The sequence below is a fragment of the Pterocles gutturalis genome, unplaced genomic scaffold (genome assembly GCF_000699245.1).
Source record: "Pterocles gutturalis isolate BGI_N339 unplaced genomic scaffold, ASM69924v1 scaffold18285, whole genome shotgun sequence".
Taxonomy (NCBI): domain Eukaryota; kingdom Metazoa; phylum Chordata; class Aves; order Pterocliformes; family Pteroclidae; genus Pterocles; species Pterocles gutturalis.
The window spans coordinates 31,289-39,825 of NW_010141351.1; positions in this window are offsets into that span (position 1 = coordinate 31,289).

Below are 8,537 nucleotides of genomic sequence, written 5' to 3' on the forward strand. Positions count from 1 at the left end.
AAGCAGGAGTAAGACGTTTGTGCTTCACCCTCAGCTGCACCACTGCTCTACTTAAATGTCTTCAGCCAGTTGCCATTGCCATTGCTCTGTCCCCCTGGCCAAGAAAGACACCAGTTGCAGGGAAGGCAGCATATTTCCCATCTGTCACTGCCACGCAGAGCTAACTGGATTCCCTTCAGTGTTAACAGGCAGCTGCAGCAATCAGCCTCCACTTCAAAACCCCCTCACCCTGAGCAAAAGCCCAGGCCGGGGAAGGTGTTTCTGCTGCAGTGGAGAAGCAGGGCATAAGCAAAAACCCATGGCTGGACCTGCGGGCACTGCTTCCTGCCCTGCCAGATGAGCAGCCCCCGCTCCCATCAGGGGAGCTGGTGCTGCCAGCTAGGGCAAGAGGGAGTATGGTGGTCTCCGAGCAGCACCTGAAAGTGGTACTGGGGGCCTGAAAAGTGGAAAGCTTCTCACAGTGTCTATGGGCTGGGGGGAGATGTAGTGAGCTTAAATAATGTCTCAGTAAAGATGCTGCAACAGCACTTAGGTGAAACCCTGGGCAAGTTTCCCTGGGGAGGGTCTCCAGTGGGGATGGTTCAGGGGATGGGCTAGGTGACATCCATGGAAGAGGGATCAGTACAGTTGCCACTCCCTGGGGCTGGGACTGCCCTTCCCAGCCTTGTGCGCTGCAGTCCCAAGGATCAACCTGAAACACAGTGTTTCAGGCTCTCAGCATGCCTTCTCAGAGGTCCTGCAAGCTCTGGCCATCTCTGACAGTGAAGCTGAGCTTCCCTGCCTATGCAGCTGCCAGGGTGTTTCAGGGGACTATGGCTGTGCCCTTCCTTCTTATCTACCTCCAAGAGACTGTGACCCTGAAGGAGGTGCCTCAGTCCGTCCTCATCCCTCTTCTGTCTCTACAGCACTAGAGAACAGACCAAACTTATTTAACTTATTTGCCCCCTTCTTCCCTCCCCTCCTACCTTCTCTCTGCTCCCCACCTCCCATGAGTGCTGCTTGGAAGAAGAGACAGCCACAGCCTGGCTACCAAAGGCTCCCCAGTTTGCTGGTGACCTTGCTGTGACCAGCATCTGGTGGAGACCTCAGGCACATCTAATTTCAGTTCTCCTCCCTCCAAGAAAAGCTCTGCCACAGTTTGTGATTTTGTGCTGAGGAGAACAAAAATCAGGCCGAAGACATGCATCTGGAATTGTATTTTCTTCTGGAGAAACTTAGTGGACACAAGGAACAAACACCTAATGTTCTTATACTTGAGGTGGATCTCCTCATGACACTGGGTCCTGTTCACCAGGGATACAGCAAGTGAGAGCCGTGTCTGGCCCCTGTGCAGATGCTCATGCAGTAAAGGCTGTTCCTGGCCCTGGAGGGTCAGGGTCTGCACCCTGGTATGGGATGGCTGTGCAAGCTGTGTCTCGGGTCTCCAGTCGAGGCACAGGGGAAAACAGTCTTTCCTTCACCTGCCTCATCTCCTGATATCACAAGCCCTGGGGGAAGAGCTGCTCATTCCGCACCCACCCTATAGTGCTTAACACAAGAAGCAGGGAGAGGAGAAGGAAGCTCTGAGTGCTAAAGTAGTAGGAGATAGTAACACTCAGCTAGTTGCACGCTGATCCTAGATGGAGGGGGATGATGCCCTTGCTGGGTAATGAACATGTTTTCTGGGCTGTTTCAAGGAAAACCTCAGCCAAGGGGCTGCCAGCTAACAGTGCTCGTGCGTGGTTCCTGTGAAGGGAGCTGGATCTGCCATTCTCTATTTTCCACCTCAAAAAAAGTGTATGAACAAGTGGAGCCTCGAAGCAGCCTCGGGGCTCTGGGATGTGATTATCTCTCCGTTTTCATGGAGAATAACAAAGAGTTTGGCATCTGAATTTGGGACACAGATTTCCTCTCTGGCTTGGCTGTGCTGCAGCAGGAAAACGACGTTGTCCTCTGCGTGGTGAGGCTCTGGTGTTTCTCAGAATGGAATATATGCACCAGAGTGGTGCCAGACAGTTTCACCAGTTTCACAAGTGACATATTTTGGGTGAGTTCTTGGTAAGCAGGGCTCAGTAGCTGCTGTGACCCGGCCCAGAAGGAGCAGGGGGAAGGTCCACGGTTTGTCTCCTCCTTCTCCTTTCTATCTTCCCCTTTGTGCTTTCAGCTGAACGCAGTAGGAGATATTTTTGAGGCAGTGCAGAATTTTTACCTGCTCATCTTACTCCAAGAGCAACGGGTGCTGCCCAGTGTGGAGCAGGCTGGACTCATCTGTGCCTTGTGGATGGGTCTTGTCCCCAGCTGTGAGCTTCACGGCCATGGGGAACACACAGTGGCCAGTCCTTTGCTCCTCTGCCACGCAAGGTGAGGAGCAATCACTCCCCTGACATGCTGGTCAATTCAAGGCAGACTCTGGATCATTCTCACACTTGCTCCTGCACTTTCCTTGCATTTTTTTCCTTTTCTCACTTTTTCATTATTAAATTGCGGCAACTAAGTCCAAGGTGACTTTCTCAGGTGAAGATCAACACCTTCGATTGCAAGACCAATTTCGACCAATTTGCTCAGTTCGATTACTTAATTAAAAAAAAATAAAAAAAATAAAGCCCCAAAACATATCAAGCCCAATACAGCAAATAACCACTGACGTTATTTGCAACATCTCTGGAGGTGCATCAAATCCAGCTCTATATGTATGAAGGTATTTTTTCCCCTCTTCACGCATAGCACAGCCATGCCTTTTGCACAGTACTTGTGACTCCCAGCAAGATGAGGAAATTTACCCCTGTGAAGGCCACAGTCCCACTGAGGATGTTGCTGCAGCTCAGGGTTTGAACTTAAATCTTAGCTCAGATGTGCTGTTTTGGTAAGATAGTGGCTGGCGGGTGAGATAAATCATGCTGCATTGGCTGACCTGTGATGCTGCAGCTTTTCTGGGGGAAAGACTGAAGGGATGGTGGGACCCCGCAGGGATGCCTGCCTGCACCGTGTTGGCAGTGCCGGGACGCCATGCTGGGCTGCAATGAAAGGGAATGGGAGCTACAAGGCAAGTAAGAAACTTCAGCTGGAAATCCCCGCTGTGTTCATTTTTAGGCGCTTCTGTCCTCGCAGTGTTCTCACTGAAGTCACTGGAAGTTTTTTTCCATTAGCCTCCCTGGAGAGGTATTGCCCCTTAGCAAAGAACAAGGCAGGTAGAGGAGGCCAATAAATGTTATTCCTGATTTGTGCATATGGAAAAGTGGAGAAATATATGCAAATCAGCAGTTTCTGTCCTAGAGGAGAAAAAAATGAATTGGGGTATTTTGTGTTGTTCTTTTTCTTATTTTTTTTTTTTTTTTTCTCCTCAGCAGAACTAATACTACCTGCTTTTCTCTTCACAATGTCCTTTGTCCCTCCACCCCTCATGACAGGTCCCTTATGGAAGATTTTACTCTTTCTCTAGTCCCCCACATCACCCCATCCCCAGTGCTCCTGCCTGTCTGCTGTGTCTCCAGGCTGCCCTCCTTGGAGCTGCCTCCCTCCTCCCTGGCCCTGTGCACGCTGGCTGGCTGGCATGTGATGCCCATCGCGGCACTCCCAGGGTCACCCCACAGCCCTTCCATGGGAGAAGCTCTAACCTGAGTCTCTTCCCTCTCTCCATTTCCTACTTCTCAAGGAACTGGATGTCTCTGAGGGCTGTGCTCCTTTTTCAAGTGTGGGTGAAGCTCGCCAGTGAGCTTAAAAAGTAACTGGGGTTGGGAACAGACAGATGGGCCTTTGTACAAGAAAGCCGGGCTAAAAATGTCTGCATTGCTTCGGGTAGAGCAAAGAATAACATAGCAAAATTGTTTTTACTACCAGAATCATGAAACTGGGATCCCAGCACACCAGCTTGCTCTATATAAGAAAAGGAAAATGCTTCCTAATGTAATCAGCACATTTAAAATGGGCAGAAATAGGCCTTTAATCTTTTTAATGTGGCAGTTTCAGTGAAGAGAATGAAGACAGGGATGCCTTTAAGCCACTTTTCCATCTTCTCCAATCTCGAAGCCCTCTGGCTCCGAGGGAGCTGCCTGTGGTCCACTTGGAGGCTGCTGCGAGGGGAGCGGGACGTGGCCCAGCCTCAGTCCTCAGGCTGCTGCGGTCTCTGGGGCTGGGGCTGGGCAGCCCACAGGAGCCGAGGCAGAGCCCTGCCAGCTCTCTGCTTCCCAGTGAAGCTTCTCAGGTGCCAGGATAAGCTTTAAATGAGACCTTTAAAACACCTGACAGGCTGCATTATTTGCACTGTTCCAAAAAGGCACAAAACCCCCTGCTTTCCTTAGAGACAGCATGAGGTGGCTCCAGCCACTGAGGCGAGAGCAGCGGTGGTGGGTGAAGCACAGTGTGCGGCCAGGAGCAGGATCTGACCCCACTTCCCTCCTGCGGGATGAGGAGCCAGAGGAGATTCAAGTGGGCATCCAGAGCCAAGGAGGGCTTTGCAATGGCTGACCTGATTCCCCCTGCTTTCATAATGCAAAAATCAAGGTGCTGCTTGGCAAAGCAACCATGCACTAGGCTGCAGCCAGCACCAGCAGCTCGGCAGTTTTTCGCCTGATTTTTTTCAGGGCTGTGAGGGACTGCCAAAACCCTCCTAGGATCGTGGCTGGGGGCTGCGAGATGTGTTCTGCCCTCACGCAGATGTCCTGTTTGTTTAATGGTTTACAAAACATGGCCCACACCCACCTTGGCCCCTCTGCTCGTCTGGAGAGGGTTGTGATGTGGTGACAACCTCACCTGACACGTTATTGCGAGTGATGTGGGTTGCCCGGGGCTGCTGGCACAGGAGGGAGGTTGGCCAACAACCACAGATCAGACCTGGACATCAACAACCCAAATGTCATGCAGGAGGGTGGAAAAGGTGGGGCGGAGGTGGAGGCCACCCAGCAGCTCCATCACCCAGGAGAGATAACTTGTTTTTTTCTCATGTCCTCTATGAGTGCTGATTTCTCTTGTAACCAAGCAATCACCTCTCTTCAGGGGAAGGGAGATGAAAGGTTGGGTGGCTGCTTCTTGGGCAGCACGTGGAGATGGCTATGAAACACAAACCCGTTTGTCTGCTTGACCCAGCTGGGCAGGACAGCGATGCTCCAGCCCAGAGCGGGTTCCACAAGGGGCCAGCACTCCACCAGCATCCTTGGGCTCCCACAGTGGGCTTTTCCCTTACCCCTCTGGCTTTTAATGATGCAGGAAGTTCAAGCATATGCTGCTGCTGCAGTGAGCAGAAAATCGTCCGAGAGTCTGCTGTGCCCTGATCAGCTGGTCACGGCTCTAAACAAGACACAAGAGCCTTGGGGCTACTTGACTGTCACTAAAATGGTGTGTATGGAAGGAAAAGGCTAATTGACTGAACAACAGCCTGTGCTGTGTAATTAAACTAATTGTGGCTCTACCTGCATGGGTCAGAAGTTATTTGTGTGGCTGTTACAGCACTGACAAATAAGAGGTGGGGATGTGTGAAAGTATTTCTTACACGCGTTTCCACAGGTAATTTTGCTGTTTCATTTCAGGCAATTTTATGCCCTTGAAATTTTTGGTTTCTGTCAAATTTGAGGAGACTGTTAATATTTCACACTGAAGCAGGGAAAAGCAAAAAGGTCATCGTTGTTAGCAGATTCAGGCGTCAGCGTTTCAAGTGGAGGTAATTCTTTTTCAGGGCTATTTTCTTCTTTGACGTTAAATTCCTCAAAGAAAGGAGGGGAAGGACTGTTTTCCAGAATGCATTTCAGCTTGGCTTTGCACAGGCTGGGGACCACATGACTGTTGTTATTGACTTGAGCAGCAGAAGACCTTCTGCACAACTTGGTGAAACTCAGGCCACTACCTTACTGCCAGAGATTTATCAACCTAGCTTTTAGTGATTGTTTTGAAAGAAGTCTTGGCTTCAGAATAAGAAGAGAAGGCTCTGGAGCAACCTTATAGCAGCCTTCCAGTACCTGAAGGAGGCCTAGAGGAGAAATTGGGAGGGACTTTTTAAAAGGGCTTGTAGGGACAGGACATGGGGTAATGGATTTAAATTGGAAGAGGGAAGATTTAGACTAGATATTAGGAAGAAATTCTTTACTGTGAGGGTGGTGAGACACTGGAACAGGTTGCCCAGGGAAGCTGTGGATGCCCCGTCCCTGGAGGGGTTCAAGGCCAGGCTGGATGAGGCTTTGAGCAACCTGGGCTAGTGGAGGAGGTCCCTGCCCATGGCAGAGCTGTTGGAATTCGATGATCTTTACGGTCCCTTCCAACCCAAACCATTCTATGATTCTGTGATTCTATGATTTAGAAGAAGCCAAATGAGAAACCTGCTATAGTGTCATGTTTAAACACTTTGACCTTGTTTTCAAGTCTTTGTGAAGTGGAGCCTACCTCCAGCTTGTAGCTCTGCTCTTATTGATTATCATTTTCAGTCCTTTGGGCGGTTTGCTGTGCCCAAAGCACCGTGTGCTTTTCTGAACAAATAATATGACATGACAGAGAGCTACTGAACCAACACTGCACTCTAGCACAGTGCAGAGCCCTGTGCTCACACTGGAGGAGACCCATGGGGATAAGTGGAAGGGCTGGTGCGTTTTGTCCCAGTAGGACCACTTATCCAGCATGTGATAGGAGTCAAACACTTGGCCTGGAGCAACTGATGCCTGGTCAGAGCTGCATGTCCAGGGAAGGACATGGCACGGCCAGGCTGTGTGACTTGCGTGAGCCCGTCTGCCCTAATCATCCATTACTGTAGGAGACAGGACAGTAGGTGGGATGAACCTTCAGTGGGTCCTCTTGACTGTTTTCCTGTCTGTTGACTGTGGAGAAACCTCTGTAAATGTAGTTAATTCTTCCTGAGCTAGAGATGAAGGACCTCATTTCTCAGGTAAGAAGAAGCTGCCAATGTGATCTGCTGCTCCTCTATCATCCTACCCCAAGTACATGAAATACAATGTGTGATCATCTAGCTGCAGTATTGCTCCAGAACCGTGGCAGCAAGAACAGAGGAAAGAGCACAGGGAGAATACATACTTTTTTAAGATAGGAGCTTATCTACTGTTTTTCGTCCCAGAAAAAGAAGTGAGTCAAAATGGCTTCTGCTGAGCCTGATTTGTTATGTCCCCAGGCATAGCTAATTATCCTGACTTAGCCCAGCTCAGAATTCTTCCCAGGGGCTTTGGTGCTATTTCTTCTGTTTTGATTTATAAATTGCCTTTATTTTACTTTCCTCCTACACATTCTGTATAATCTTTTTGCTCCCTGCCTTACTGAGGACCCAGGAGCTGGTGTGACAGTGTTATCACAAAGTGTAGGACAGAAAGGGGATGCATTAACTAAAGCCTTTGCTTTGGGTGTCCAGCAATGCTTTTTTCTGGCATCTGCCTTGTGGGCTATGTGAAACAGTCCCTTCTCCCCAGGAGGCTTTTGTGTGCTGCCACTTACTTCTGGGCTTACCTGCAGCCATCCTTGGGCTAGAGGAGCTGTGAGGCTTGGGGCTGGGTCCATAGCTCAGAGGGCTTTGGTTACAGCCTTCATCCCGCAGCAAGGAATTTTCTGGCTTCTCCACCGATATACCAGAATGAATTACAGTTGCTTTTTGGTTCAGCCATTCCCTTAACAGTTGACACAGTTTTTCTAACCTTAGCAACAAATCCTATAGGGGAAGGAAACCCATCTGCTGTTATCGTGGAGTGTCAATTGTGGTAAGCAGGAGCCTATACTGCAGTTGAACTGGGCTTGAGAGACCATCTCTGTTTGGGACATTTTAGAAGCACTAGTTATGAGTCCCCCAAGCATCCCATGGGGCGAATGGGCACTGCTTACTTAGGAGACAAGACTACCAAGAGTAACCAGCTCAAGCATTGCCAGATTTAACTGCTAGAGCATGCCACCTCTTCAAAGCATTGCATTGTTTCCTGATATACCCACTCGATTATTATATTTTTTTTTTTTTAATGCATGCGTCTGGGAATGTTTTTATCAACAGACTTCCCTGGGAGATTGAAGCACTGGTCACCCTTACAGCCCTTGATGGAGGCCTAAATTTGGCTCTGTGTAAAATGGGCTGAGAACTGTGTGAGAGCCAAAGGCATTCCAATCCCGGAACCTGTCTTCTGCACTGGCCAAGGGCAGATGCTGAGGGGAAAGGATAAAACCAGGAAAAGTAGGGAGTGACACTTCCTTGTAAGAGTCCCTCAACCTTCAACAACTTGCAGCTCAGGGACTTCCTGGTGAATTTTCCTTCCATTGTTTTTCCTCTTTAATTTCATTTTTTGAAGTCATGCAAACTCTTTGCACCCAGCATGTTCTGGGGTGGGGACTCTTGCTCTATAGCTGTGCATTTTGTGGCATATTAACTTTTTCTCTTTTTGAACCTACCACCTACTGTCTTGATTTAATCCCCCATAGTTCTTGTGTCAGAAATAGTGAATACTCGTATTCTATGACACTGATATATTTATAGGCCACTGTCGATCACCTCTTCCACAGTATGATGAATCCTAGTTTATTTAGTCTTTCCTCACATGGAAGATGTTCCACACTTTTGAGCATCCTTTTGGCTGGCCTCCATGCCTTTT